This window comes from Camelus bactrianus, chromosome 2 (assembly GCF_048773025.1).
Source record: "Camelus bactrianus isolate YW-2024 breed Bactrian camel chromosome 2, ASM4877302v1, whole genome shotgun sequence".
In the NCBI taxonomy this organism is placed as follows: Eukaryota; Metazoa; Chordata; class Mammalia; order Artiodactyla; family Camelidae; genus Camelus; species Camelus bactrianus.
In genome coordinates, this window is record NC_133540.1 from 69592753 (window position 1) to 69605973 (window position 13221).

The window sequence follows — 13221 nt, forward strand, 5'->3', positions numbered from 1 at the left end:
GGGCCTATTTATAGTTCTGCCTTCAGGAAGCTTCACTTACCATGGAACTACCCAAAAAGTACAAACATCACCATTTAACTGTCTGATACCCTCTTGTGAATCACAAAGCTTTGCAAAAATTACAATATAAATCATTAGGCTGTTGAAGAAAACTGTACAAGCTCCTCCAAACAAATAAAACAATGTCTCTTTGGCTATGATACATTTCTACATAGGAAGTGTGATGAATTGAATCCTGGTCTCCAGAGAACTGCAAATCAATAATGCATTATTAAACAGATTACTTCTTATTTTAAAAACTACGATCACTTGCTATGGCACAGAATGTTGAGTAGTTTCAGACCCTGGCAGATGGGGGAGGAGATGCAGAAGAGGAGTCTTGTTTCCTTATTTTAGTATTCTTGTGTAACAATACATGAAAACCATTTTCCAAGTGAGAATTTTTAAAGTGATTTTAGAAATATATAAATATTAGTTTATACTCTACATATTTGCAGCATTTAAACTATTTCAGTGAAATTCCAAATTAAAGAAAAGAGAAATTGTGAACATCAAATGTGTAAGATAATTATTAGAATTATTTGAATGCTCTTGAGATAAAAACAGGGCAGATGCCAGACACTGAAAAAGGGCTAAACTCTAGCTCCAAATCTGCCACTAAGTATTTGTTTAATCTTGAACAAGTCATTTAACAGCATTCAATTTCAATTTCCTTAACTTTAAAAATGCAAACCATGAGAAACGACGGTATATGAAGTTCTACTTTCCCACAACAGCATTTCTCAACCTACAGTCATCAGGCACGGGAGGATCAAGCATCTGAATGCAGACAACTAGGCCACACTTGCTTGGTGTAGGGCACTGTCCTACGCACTGAACACATATTAATTCATTCACTGTCAAACAAACCTATGTGGTGGGTACTGTATTATCCTCATTTAGAGATGAAGACAAGCCATAAATGGAAGAGCGAGAATTCACATCCAAGCTGACTGGCTCCAAGGCCAGCTCTTTTCACCACCACACTGGACTACTACATAAACTGGGATATTCTTTGGAATGGAGAGTCTGGCTGTTTTAATTTTCTTGCAATAGGGAAAAGCCAAAATTTGGGAGTGGAAGGTATGCTGACCGCGAATATCACAGTGCCTCAGATCACAGCAGTTCCTCAACATGATACAATATATGGAGGAAGTATTAGATATTTCTCTAGCTCCAAATCAGTTTTATTTTGTCCATAAAATGCAAACATACTCTCTTCATTACAGATAAGACCATTTTATCTGCATGGACATACTCTCTTCTATGCCTGCAACTCTCAGGCAAAATTCTTAACACCTGCTTATATTTGGAGTTGCACTGTGAGACTAGAATTCAGTCCAGTAATGGTATGCAATAAAGTGACAGCAACAGTTAAATCTGATATCAGCTATAAGGTGACATTAAAACATGGTATCTGTTACATATAACTGCAGTTTGAAAATGAGATGTTTCAACCATGATTATTTATAGCTGAGGGCAAACTCTATTATCAGCATGAAAACGGCTTTATTTAAGTTACTGCCATTGAGATGTGTTTATTTACTTCTTTAATAAGAAAGAATAGTTTAACCTTAGTAGCATGAAGCATAAATATTCAGAAGTTCTAAAGTTTGCTTAATATCTTGACCATGGTGTGATATATTCACAAAATTTCTTACATTTCCCAGTCATTTATGATCACTAATCAGATAATTTTTACAGATAGAAAAGACCTTATGTATTTTTTACTTCTTCATCAAAGCAGTATAATATAGATCTTTTCCTCCATCTTAATAGACCACATAGCTCTAAAACCTCTAAGAATTCAAACTTTTCATTGTATCTTCAAGCAATTGTGAAAATAAAATTATTCTGACTCCATTTAAATTCTTTCTTGCCACAAGATAAATATACATGCTAAAGCATACAAGACTAAGAGGAAAATCCATTTATCAGCACCAGTGCTACACAAACACAACCCTAGTCCTCCCACCTCTTCCTTCTGCTGAAGCAACAACAGGCAGGTAGACCTCATACTAGACTCACTTTTCTGTCTTCTAGTCCTTCACCTGTGCCAGAGCACTCTGTAATCAGAGAACTCCTCTTACAGTAAATAGCCACTATACAAGGTAAGTGTGGAAACAGATTTTAAATCATTTGAAACGTTTTGGGCACAGCTGGCAGAACACCTGTTGGAAACAGATGAGTGATGTTTGAAACGCACAACAACAGAAGCAAGGGACTGTTCACACAACTTTCACTGCACACTTTTCGGACAGTTTAAATTTACTAAAAGACTTTGATGAAAATGTAAAAACTAGAGTTAGAGTAGCATTTTATTTTTCTTCTTGGAAACAGAGCAACCCACTGAAAATAAGCTCCCCCCAAATGAACCGTTACCAAGTCAACAATCTCACAGATACGTGAAAAAATCCTATAAAATGCTGATTTTTCTTTCTTCTGTTTGTTTATGTTTCCCACACCACCTGCTTTCACCATAATTTTTAACTTTTTTAAATGTCTAAATATATTTTACAGATAAAAATGGAAAATATTAAAGAAAATACTTCTTTTAACATTACTATTTTGAACTACTGAATATTTACTCAGAGTTAGTAATCAGCATTTTTGTTTTCTTTTATCACCTATAGGAGAGCCAGGGTGCACACTTCACAACTAAAATGTAGAAGGTACATAAAGACAGAATCTAATTGAATTTCAAAGGATTATTCACCAAACCAAAAAAATTAAATTAAATTAAATATAGCTTCACCATTAAAGTTTCAACATTCAAATGAAGTACCTGACTTTCTACCTCTGAGAACTGATTTCTAATCAATCAATAAGCATTTACTGCATCCTTATATTGTACCTACTACCACGTACCTCAAAACTCAGATAACTTTTCTGCAGGGGGTGGGAAAAAACAGAAGCAGAGCAATCAGTTAAAAGTCTCTGCCAAAATTCAGTCCTTCGAGGATGAAAGCCTTGGAGAGGATTGTGAAAGTGAGAATCAACTTCAGGAGTGAAATCTGGAGGCCAACAGAGAATGAAGTAACAGAGCTTGGTAACATATTCAGTTCAACGTCAAAGAGGAACGCCAGTGGCTCTAGTGCACAGCTAACGATATGGTAAAGAAATGCTGCAGTAAGTAATGATCTAAGTTGACTAGCAATCCAGTAGCCTCATATCAAGTCAGCCTGTATGTATTGTACAACTCAGTAAACACTATTTCTTCACATATTCAACAAATATGAGAAAGAAAAAAAAACTTTAAGATCTTAAAGCTCTGGCAATATTACAGAAATTTTTATCACCAGGAACTATGACATGTTGAAATTATCATACACAATATTGCAGAAGCCTGAATTTATAAGAAGTCAGATGGAAAAATTAACCAGACTCAGAGTATGTATCTTGAACAATTCTTGCTTTGTTATTTCATACATGTTTTGATTTTTACATCATCATCATAATAACCCCTAAATGCATTAGTATTGTTGGCTTAGTTCCTAGACAAAAAAAGGGGGGGGCTGTATTAGATTAATTTGTAACAGTATCTGATTCAAAACAAACAATTCAAGTTAAAGCACTGACCACACTGACTAGCCAGAATGCTGTTGAAATTCGCCAGGTACTTTCACGACTATTGGATTCCTTCAAACACAGCAAAAGTATCCTAAAAAGGTTTTGGCTTTAAAATGTGTCAAATCAAAAACAAGACATTTTCCTAGGTAGTGTCTGGAAAGAGTTACATCAAATTACAAAAATCAGAAAATATAACCACTAACCCTAAGAACTGGAAAAGAACAAATGGGATTTGTTACTGTGTATGTATTACCAAATTGCGTTAGTAATATGCCACTTCTACCTGACTGAAGAATCAAGAAATTAAGAGAAGATAAAGCTATGGCTTGGTATCAAATGTTAGTTATTAGTCTGCTTTGGACCCGACTTTAACAAAGTTTATGAATTTTACAAACTTGACAAAGTTGAGAAACTCATACTACACTGGTCTAGGAAAATTTCCAAATGTGCAAGAACAGTGGGCACCCAGAGGTCACTTTCAAATTGTAGTTTTTAAGTTTTCATAACAGCCAGATAACATCACAGACCACCATACTGTCAAGAACTATTACTTTTAGGTTGAAGAGTTTAGTTATTACCCTGGTTTTAACTCACAGTGTTGGTTACTCCCTAATTATAAAATCTGTAAAATTATTTTAGAGCACAGGAGAAAAACTATGGGAAAAACTTAAACTGGTAGTTGTGTTCTTTTTGGCTCACATACACAATTCTCAGTGTATCACTTTAAGTATCTGGTTCCATCAGCAATTTCCTTAATCCTTTGCGGAAAGCTGGTGATTCCCAATTTAGGATGTCAGAGTCCTAAAAAATAATTATTTGTCAAATGGTAAAGGAGACACAGTGATTAAAAGTTTAGATTATGCAATCAGATTGTCCGGAGTCTGGGGAGAAGCCCTAAAACCTCTTTGCCCCAGTTTCCCTTCCATATAGAGTTGAGGTAGAAATAGGGTATTGTGAAAATTATAATGTACTTTTTTAAAGAGGGTTTACACTACATGGTAAGTGTGGCTATTATTTGTTTGTTTGTCTTCTAGTGCCTAAGAATCCACAGCATCTTGAAGCTATTACCTCCCGACATTTGAAAAGCTGTCAATTCAACATATTCCAATACTAAATTCCAAGGACCCAATAAGAACTTCTAAAAATCTAAGTGATTCTGGACCAAGATGGAGTGCAAGTACTTCTTCCTGTTTCTCCCACTAGACTACCACAGCTGAAAAATCTGGACCTCATCTATAAAACGCACATCAGAAGACTGTGAAAAGTGCAGAAGTGACGACCATGTAGGGACCCCAGGACCCAAGCGGAACAACATGGCTTTGAGCTCCCTAAATTCTTTCTGCCTTACCTGTCCTAGACGGAGGCAGCATTCTCTTCAATGTACTCAAGGAATTAATATGCAAGTGAGAAATGTATCCATACATATTGTCACTGAAGATTTCAGCCTTTGTAGCCTTACTCAGTTACCTGCTCAATTTGTGAAACTTCTGCACATTCCCACTGGTTTTCTCATTTTTGACCCCCCAGAAAGATGGTTTCTCTTCCATCAGTCAGTCATGCCCAACTCAATTTAAACCATGTCTCACTGTTCACCTGTAAACGAATGAATTTGGCTTGTTTTTGTTCTTTATCTCTGAGTTTCATTTTCTCCGTGAGGGTGAACAGAGTTCTAGCTATAACATCCGAGAGCCCAGTAAATACTATCTCCAACTACTGTTTAGAACCCAAAGAGCAGTCTTACCTCACTGTCATCCTAAGATTATTCTAATTGTCAGTCATTCCATTTTCTACTTGGGCATCTGCATTTAGGACATATTCTGTCCAGAGTCCGATTTACATGGATGGACCTCTTTCTAACCCAAACCCAGCATCCACCTCAACATTCATTCATTGTTCTAATTTCTATTTGATTTTTGGTCCTTTATAAAATAAAAATATTAAACATCTGCCTTTAGAGTAAAGCTATATAAGCTATCTAAGATTTAATAAAAAATAAGCTAAGCAAACCATACATACGGTAAGGACTCATCAATACAATAACCACAACTCTACTCATGCCTCAGACCACATTTCAACCTCACCTCCCTCACTATTGCTCAGAACTTTTATCTAGTCCAAGAAGCTTATCTCATGATTTAAACTTGATCTTTGCCCTTCCCCCAAAGCACCATGTGTATTGTGTATGCGTATATATTAAACTTTTAAAATGTAAATAATTCACTTGCATATTATGCTTTGTGTTCCCTAATTATTTCATGTGTTTAACTCTTGTCCACCAAGTAAGATCACAGCCTTACTGAAAACAGGAACTAAATCATATCCTTTTAATTTTTCTTCCAATATATACAGCATGGTGCTAAAACACAGCAGGTTATCAGTTTATTCCTCCAATGCATGACAACTCAGTCACTAGTAGTTAATGTGTTGAGGGCTGGGGATAGAGCAGAAAACAGAAGGCAGTCTGTCCATAAAGGTTTTGTTAACAGAGCACTGTGAGAGAGCCATGAAAACATTTATACTGAGAATCAAATTAGAGATGCAGTCAAGGCATTATGGGAAGACAGAAAAACAGTACCTCACTCTGCCAGGTGAAGTATCACAGAGAAAGAAATATCTCTTTTAAATAGGATTATGAAGGATAAGTAAAAATTTTCCACGCAAACAAGAGGAGGTAGGAATGACATCCAAGAAAGAGGAAACATCAAGTGCAAAGGAACAGAACCATGAATGAATGAGCAAGCACATGAACTGAGGAAGCAGAGACAATTCACAGGCTAGAAGTGTAGGTACAGAAAGGGTAGCGACAAGTAACAAGGATAGAATGGCAGGTCAGAATTTGACCAAGTTGAAGGGCCCTATATGCTGCAGGACATAATCCCATAGGCATTAGGGGTCATGGGAGAGAGAGTGGTAGGATCAGATGTCCCTTCTGCTGATGCAATGGTAGACAGCTTGGAAAGGGGAAGAGAAGACAGATGTTAGGAAGCTATTTTAGAGTATAGCTGAGAAATACTGAGGATCTGAGATAATGGATGCGGGGAATGGAATCCTGATAATTGAAAGTATAGGTGTGGGTGAAAACAAACTGAGAAGAGAGGCTAGCCAAGGAGAGACTCAGTGCAACATCAACACTTAACATGAATCTTTGCTGAAAGTCGAATCCATTCTTACTTTGTGAATAAATTAAGTATTTTTTTCTACCTTTAAAATTGCAGTTCTCAGTGTATAAACAAGAAGAAACAGGTCAAGATTAACATTTTAAAGCCTAAACTGGAAACCATGTTTATCTATCTACTGATCTTGGAATGTCTTTCAAACGCTAAATGTTGAGAGATAACAGAATTCCATCTCCCCTGCCCACCCTCAACCTGTCAAAGTGAAGGGACTGCAAACATACCTGTTCATCAGGTTTTCTTTTGAAAATGGGTACAAATAAAATTCACTGAAGGCAGTAAATAAAGTCTGCCATCACTGTGGCCTCTACACCACTTGACATCTTGCCTTCACTAGAACTCCCCTTCACACCCCAGCCCAGATTTCAAATTACTGCTTTAACACCTTAGCTAACCTTTATGTGACCCGGTTGGACAGAAATGAATTGGGTCTATACAACCCGACATGCAAAAATCATTGAATGGTTTTTCCCTTAAAATCAATGTTTTTATTAACCATGATGTGTATATCATGGTCAATCTGAGTTGCTTTAGATACCAACCAGATAAATAGGCTGCTGGTAAGTGTAGCATAGAATGTTCTCGATGTTTTATGCACAGTACATCCACTTCAGACACATTCACTCTCTTGACCGCTCGGAAGCCTGTAAAATAAATAATTGCAAGAAAACAAATTCAGTGTGAGGCTCATATTACATTTTAACAACAGAACGCACACAAAGCCTAAATCATTCACTCCACTACTAGAAGCAACATAACTTCAGAAAGGTAAAGCATTTTCCCCTCAAATCCTATGCCAATATCTATTTATTCTGTTCATGCTAATATCCACCAAACATCTTACTGTATCCATGCACTACGCATGTACTGAGAAGTATATGACATCTTGCCTGGTCTTTCAGGTAAAGTGACTGCCAATAACTGAAAAAGAACAGCATCTCCCCAAAGGCTACCATCTCATCGTTTAATTTCCAGCTCTCATAATGCCTCCCAGAAAGCTGTCCCCTAAATACTTTGGCTGCAATAGCATCTCCCTGATGTTTCACTGGGTACATAACAAGCAGCCTTGTCGACTTCCATTACTACTCTTAGGGTTTACTTTGTATAGGACTCTTGCTACTGGACTGTGAGCCTCAGCAGAGCCGGGAACCACCAGTCTTGTTCACCACTTCATCAGCCGGGTCTAGCAGAATGCCTGCCATGTGCTAAACAGACATTTGGTGGCCTAATAAATGCTGCCAAACCCACTAACTATCAAAATATTAAAACCCTGCTCTAAATAAATTCCTAACAGAAAAGGGTTTATTTGGTACCTCTATGAGTTCACAAGACCCAGATATGCATAACCCCTACACTGACAGGCTAATACCGATTTCAGCTTTTATTCAGTGCCATGAGAATTCAGTGGCAGTCAAATGTTAACTGTTCTTAAAGTATATTTAAACCGTCTCTAAAATGAAGAAGGGAGAAAAGGAATGCAAGAGAAAATTAATCTTCTGACTGATAGAAGCATAAATAGCAGTCAGGAATTCATAGCAAAAACACTTTTTAAAATGTCGTTCAAGCTTCAAGCTCCTATTTTTTTCTAAGGATGACTGTGGTTGTCATGTGAGCGTATTACGCTGGAATAGATAACACAGAAACTGTGGTAGGTAGTCTATATAATTGGTCTCTACTGGAGGTCAGTAGCATATTGGGATCAAATAATGGGAGGGTGTTGTTTAGCACTCCTATAAAATGTAAAAGAAGAAAACAAACAAAAAGGCACACTGAATCTTGCAGTATCTTACTTCTAACATATGTGATGAGATAAAGTTCCATTTTCAAAATCTATTTTCTGAAAGAACCCAGTACTAACTTATGTCGATGTATAAAGCACACAAAAGCTGCATTTTCTCTACTCTGGATCCCTGACTCTCAGCTCTATATGTACATGCAGCCCATTGTATGCAATTCCCAGGTCAGAGGTGCAGTAGACAAATTAATTAGTCTATTAAGTCTCAGCCATATCCTGGCACTGATGTTTAGGTTAGCACCTTCAGCAACAAGTTTCTCATGCTTAACTGTGCTGCCATTTGTTCCTGAGAGAAATTAGGAACGAAGGGGAAAAAGAAAACATGGCTGGGAAAAGTTCCCACTGACCTAAAGGCAGAAACACGCACGTGAGTCAGGGGTAGACTGATGTATTTACAAAAGGGAGAAAAACTCCAGTTGATTAGTTCTTGCTATTTTAAGTGATTAGGAGAAAAATAAATGGCTTCATATCTAAGTGAAATTTAAATAGCATTTAACACTCCACAAAATCAACCTAAAAAAAGATGATAATTTGCCATGACTTAGCACTGAAGAGAAACCAATGATTTCATGTGACGACTCTCCGAAGCATTTCATGGGAAGATTAAGTACTTGACTAAATATTTGTGGATGCTACAAATGACTGAAATGAACCAAATCACATATTTGAAGAAGCAGACATGAGACACAAACACACAGAGGGGGAGAAAGAGAGGAGGGGAGGAAGAGCGAGAACTATCAGTTATCTTTCACCTTATATCCATTAGCTACTGCAAGGTGTAGCTAAAAGAACTACATACCAGACATAGTTCAAAATTCAACAGTAAAATAAAAATCTGTTGGCTATCATACAGCACAACAGAATGAATACCTTTGCACTGTGCAGGAATTGTCTTTTCTCTTAATTTTTCCTTCTCTTTTATTCAGTGGGGTCATGGTACAGTGAAGTTGATTTTACAGCATCAAGGACCTAGATGTGTGTAAGATATTAGGCTTTAAAAGCAGTTTTATGCATAAGAATTGGGTGTTCAGATTTGTCTGAGAACAGTAATGAGAAATGAGTAACTCAGTTTACAATGACACCATCTGTCATAACAAGTATCTGTTATACACTGGGCAACCACACTATGTAAGAACCTTGATACACCTACACTAAAGTGATGCTAAGGTCTAGGCCATTTAAAACCCAACCAGTATGCTGGGCTGCTGAGAAGGTAAGTCACTATGTCTTTCATTTTCTCCTGAATATCTTATTGTTTGGGCTCCATAAAAGCTTGGGCTCATATAATTCTCCCCAAACAGTGTCATTAAGTTGAGGATTATTAAAACATAGTTTCATTTCTTGGACTTTTTCTTCAGGAAATAATCAGAAATACTGAAATAGAAAAGAATTCGAGATAAAAAGATAGCAATTTAATATTAAAAAGCTGAAACAATGTAAGTGCCCAGCAATAAGAAGATATTTAAATAAGTTGTGATATAGTGAAATATCAAGAAGTTATTGAATGTCATGATTTCAAGGAAAATTTAATGGGACAGAAAAATCCCTAGGTTATGGCAGGCACACAATGAATTGTTAAATAATGGAAATAAAAATGCAGTTTATAAAACCTATACAAAAACTATATGTATAGCTAGATTCCAATTTTAATATATACATGCACACTACATAAAAGTATTGTTTTCTTCTTTTGTATATAATATGCACAGTCCTACAACAAAAGAAAAAAGATACATCAACGTGTTCAGAGAGGTTATCTTAGGGTAGTAGAACTAAATACAATTCTAATTATGAACATATATTACTTTTATAATTAGAAACACAGCTACAGTAGCTACCACAATTGCTTCAGCCAAGTGAAGTTGTGGCTATTCAAGGTAATGTTCCTTATGTAAGTCATCAGTGGAACAAAGGATCTGTCATACCCTTCTGAGTGGTGTTCTCCTCAACCACTTCCTAAGACCCCAACTCCAACCAGGTCCACAAAGCTTGATAATCTCTAATACTATCTCTGGTGTGATTAATACTAATCAGGTATGATTAATCCCTTCTTAAACTGTTTGCTCTTAATATGTGTATCAACGAAATATCTTAGTTGTGAGACGTGCTGCAGAAATTCACGATATTTCTTTATCTATGGGCTTGGAATTTCTTCTCTGCAGCCAAAAATGGGTGTGTGTTTATTTATTTGACAAATTCATCTATTTATGATAAACTACCCTAAACCTGCCTCACATATGGCAATGGATATTTTTACAAGCTCTGCTGAAAAGAATCCCATTCTTCAAATTGACAGTTAGTTTCCCCCAAAAAATGTCATTTTGAAAGTGAGTCTTTAAGTAGCACTTTGAATCAACACTGCCAACTTTTTAAAGTGTTTAAAAAGATGCAGTTACTCCCTAGATTCTTAAGATACAAAATTTTTATGGACAAAGTCCATTCCAATCTATCTCTTATAGACACATTTTTATACCATCATCTATGTTGCCTCTAAGCCTCTCCTTGTGTAGTTCTCTTTCCATCATTATGAAGTTAAAGCAAACAGCCCTCCTTTGTGCTCTATTTGTGTGGTTACTATGGTAGTGACCTGGATTTTGCACCTAGGCTAACCCTATTTGGGGCAGGGGAGAGAAGTAAGGGACAAAAAGAATGGAAGAATAAGTTTGGGCAATGGTCAGCCCCGTTAAACATTTACTTTTCTTTTGGAACTGCTTTTGGCCAAAATCTATAAAACTCTGACCTGACCCTTAAGCTTCTTGGCATAAAGTATTTAGCCTTATGATGTGAACACCATGAAACTGGCAAGATCAGCAACCCTTTCCCTTGGTCTCAAGAAGCATTAAAATTCTGTTTCTCACCATCCCCAAAATTTCCACCTCAAGATCCCTCTAAACCTAGTCAGGCCCCGGTTCACAGGTTCTAAAGACCAGACAATGGAAATACCACATGGTGACTGAAAGTCTCTGATGGAAAACAGATGAGACAGGACACACTGCTCGCCTAGCTCTTCTCAGTGTACAGCTCTCCCTCACTGTCTCTCGGGATGCTACTGCAGATGACACATAGAAAGAGCAGTTAGTGAAGGAAATGTTGTACATTTTCCATTTTCATGGATTTTCTCAACTGTCACCAAGGTGATTTCCTCGAATACTTGCAACGATTTAACCAATCAATGGCTTGAGGTATTTTTGAAGTCTGCTCCCCCCCGCTTAAAGAATATCTTTCCCCACTTAAAGAATATCTTTCACAAAGAAAGGCCAATAGATAGCAGATAAAAGCAAGTGATATAACAGAAGCGTGGAAGATGCAGGAAGGGCTACAGAACTTCACCCACAGCCTGCCCCCATGCTCCTCACCTTCCACACAGGGCTCCTTAGATGTCCCTAGAACCCGAGTCCTGAAGGACATGATCTGAAAACCAACTAAACAGACCCTGCCCTTGCAATCACAGGGTTAACATTCACAGTGTAGCCTACTCCAAGCAATACACAAGTCCATGACCCACATCATTTAAAACTTTAAAAGTCAGAAGGGGTCATTAATTTTTTCAACAATATTTTATTCCATTATTATGAGGAAAATCATGTCATGATGGCATTTTTAAATCTGGGGAATCATAAAAGTAACGCACTCAAACCCCACTATATTTCTTGTAATTAGAGAGTTAACTCTAAAGCATAAAGTCACTGAAATCTTATTAGATAACAGAAATTATTGTAGTAGTTTCAGAAAGGAAAAGAAAAATAAGCTATGATCCTCACGCCTCCTAGCTAACCAAGCAAGATGTCTAGGAGCTTAACACATCCTGCCTCACTTTTGTTGAGTCCTCATAAAACTGACAAAAGACTCAGTAAAGTTTTAAAGAGTCAATAAAGAACGTTTTGTAAAGTACTCTGAATACCCTAAGTGTTACTATAAGACCTCACTTCAAAGAAACATGGTTGAACGCCATGAAAATTTGTTTAATTCTATCATATATCCTCAAGAGACAGTCCCTTGAGTCATTCTCATTTAATCACTTCCTACTTGAAAACATGACTTTTAATAGCTTACACCACACTATATTGTAATTGATTGTTGATGGCTTTTTAAAATTATCTGTACTTGTAAAACTTCTCACTAGGCGATGAGGTACTTGAGAGTAGAAAGCAGGTTTTATTGATCTTAGTTTGGTTACTCATTAATCCATTCAACATTCTTACTGTATATCTACTAGACATATGCTAAACACTTATTCAGTAAGTATATAAGGAAAAAAGCCACAGTCCTTATCTATCAATACTAAAAGAAAGTTTAACAAAGAATAAGAAAACAAATGGTTGCAATACATTGTCTTAAACACTGTGTACCACGGGAATGCAAGGAAGAGACAGAGGGCTCACCTGGAACAGCAGGGAACAGGGCAGATCTGAGCTATGGTGTAACAGGTTCAGCACAGAACACACAATGAAATATGAGATCCGAAGGTTTAAGCAGTACCATATATTCAAGAGTCTCATATGCCATGCTGAAGACTTTGTACTTCATTCTCAGGAACCACTAGGGTAAGTTTCAGAAAAGTCACTGTGACTATAAAGTACACTAGAATGGAAGGAGCAAGACTGGCTGCAGGGAGACCAGTAAAGAGACAGTTAATGGTGATTC

At 36.9% G+C, this 13221-nt stretch overlaps 1 protein-coding gene across 4 annotated transcripts in view; it reads right to left on the minus strand.

Annotated features, from left to right (window-relative positions):
• The window catches only part of BMPR1B (bone morphogenetic protein receptor type 1B), a 348600-nt gene that overhangs the window by 187471 nt on the left and 147908 nt on the right, over positions 1-13221 (minus strand). For 3 of the 4 annotated variants that reach the window (XM_074343640.1, XM_074343610.1, XM_074343616.1), the window contains one exon: positions 7325-7426. The exons of the other annotated variant lie outside the window; for it this stretch is intronic. The gene's annotated coding sequence lies outside the window, so the exon portion shown is untranslated. The remainder of the gene's footprint in view (positions 1-7324; positions 7427-13221) is intronic. 4 annotated transcript variants of the gene reach the window in all.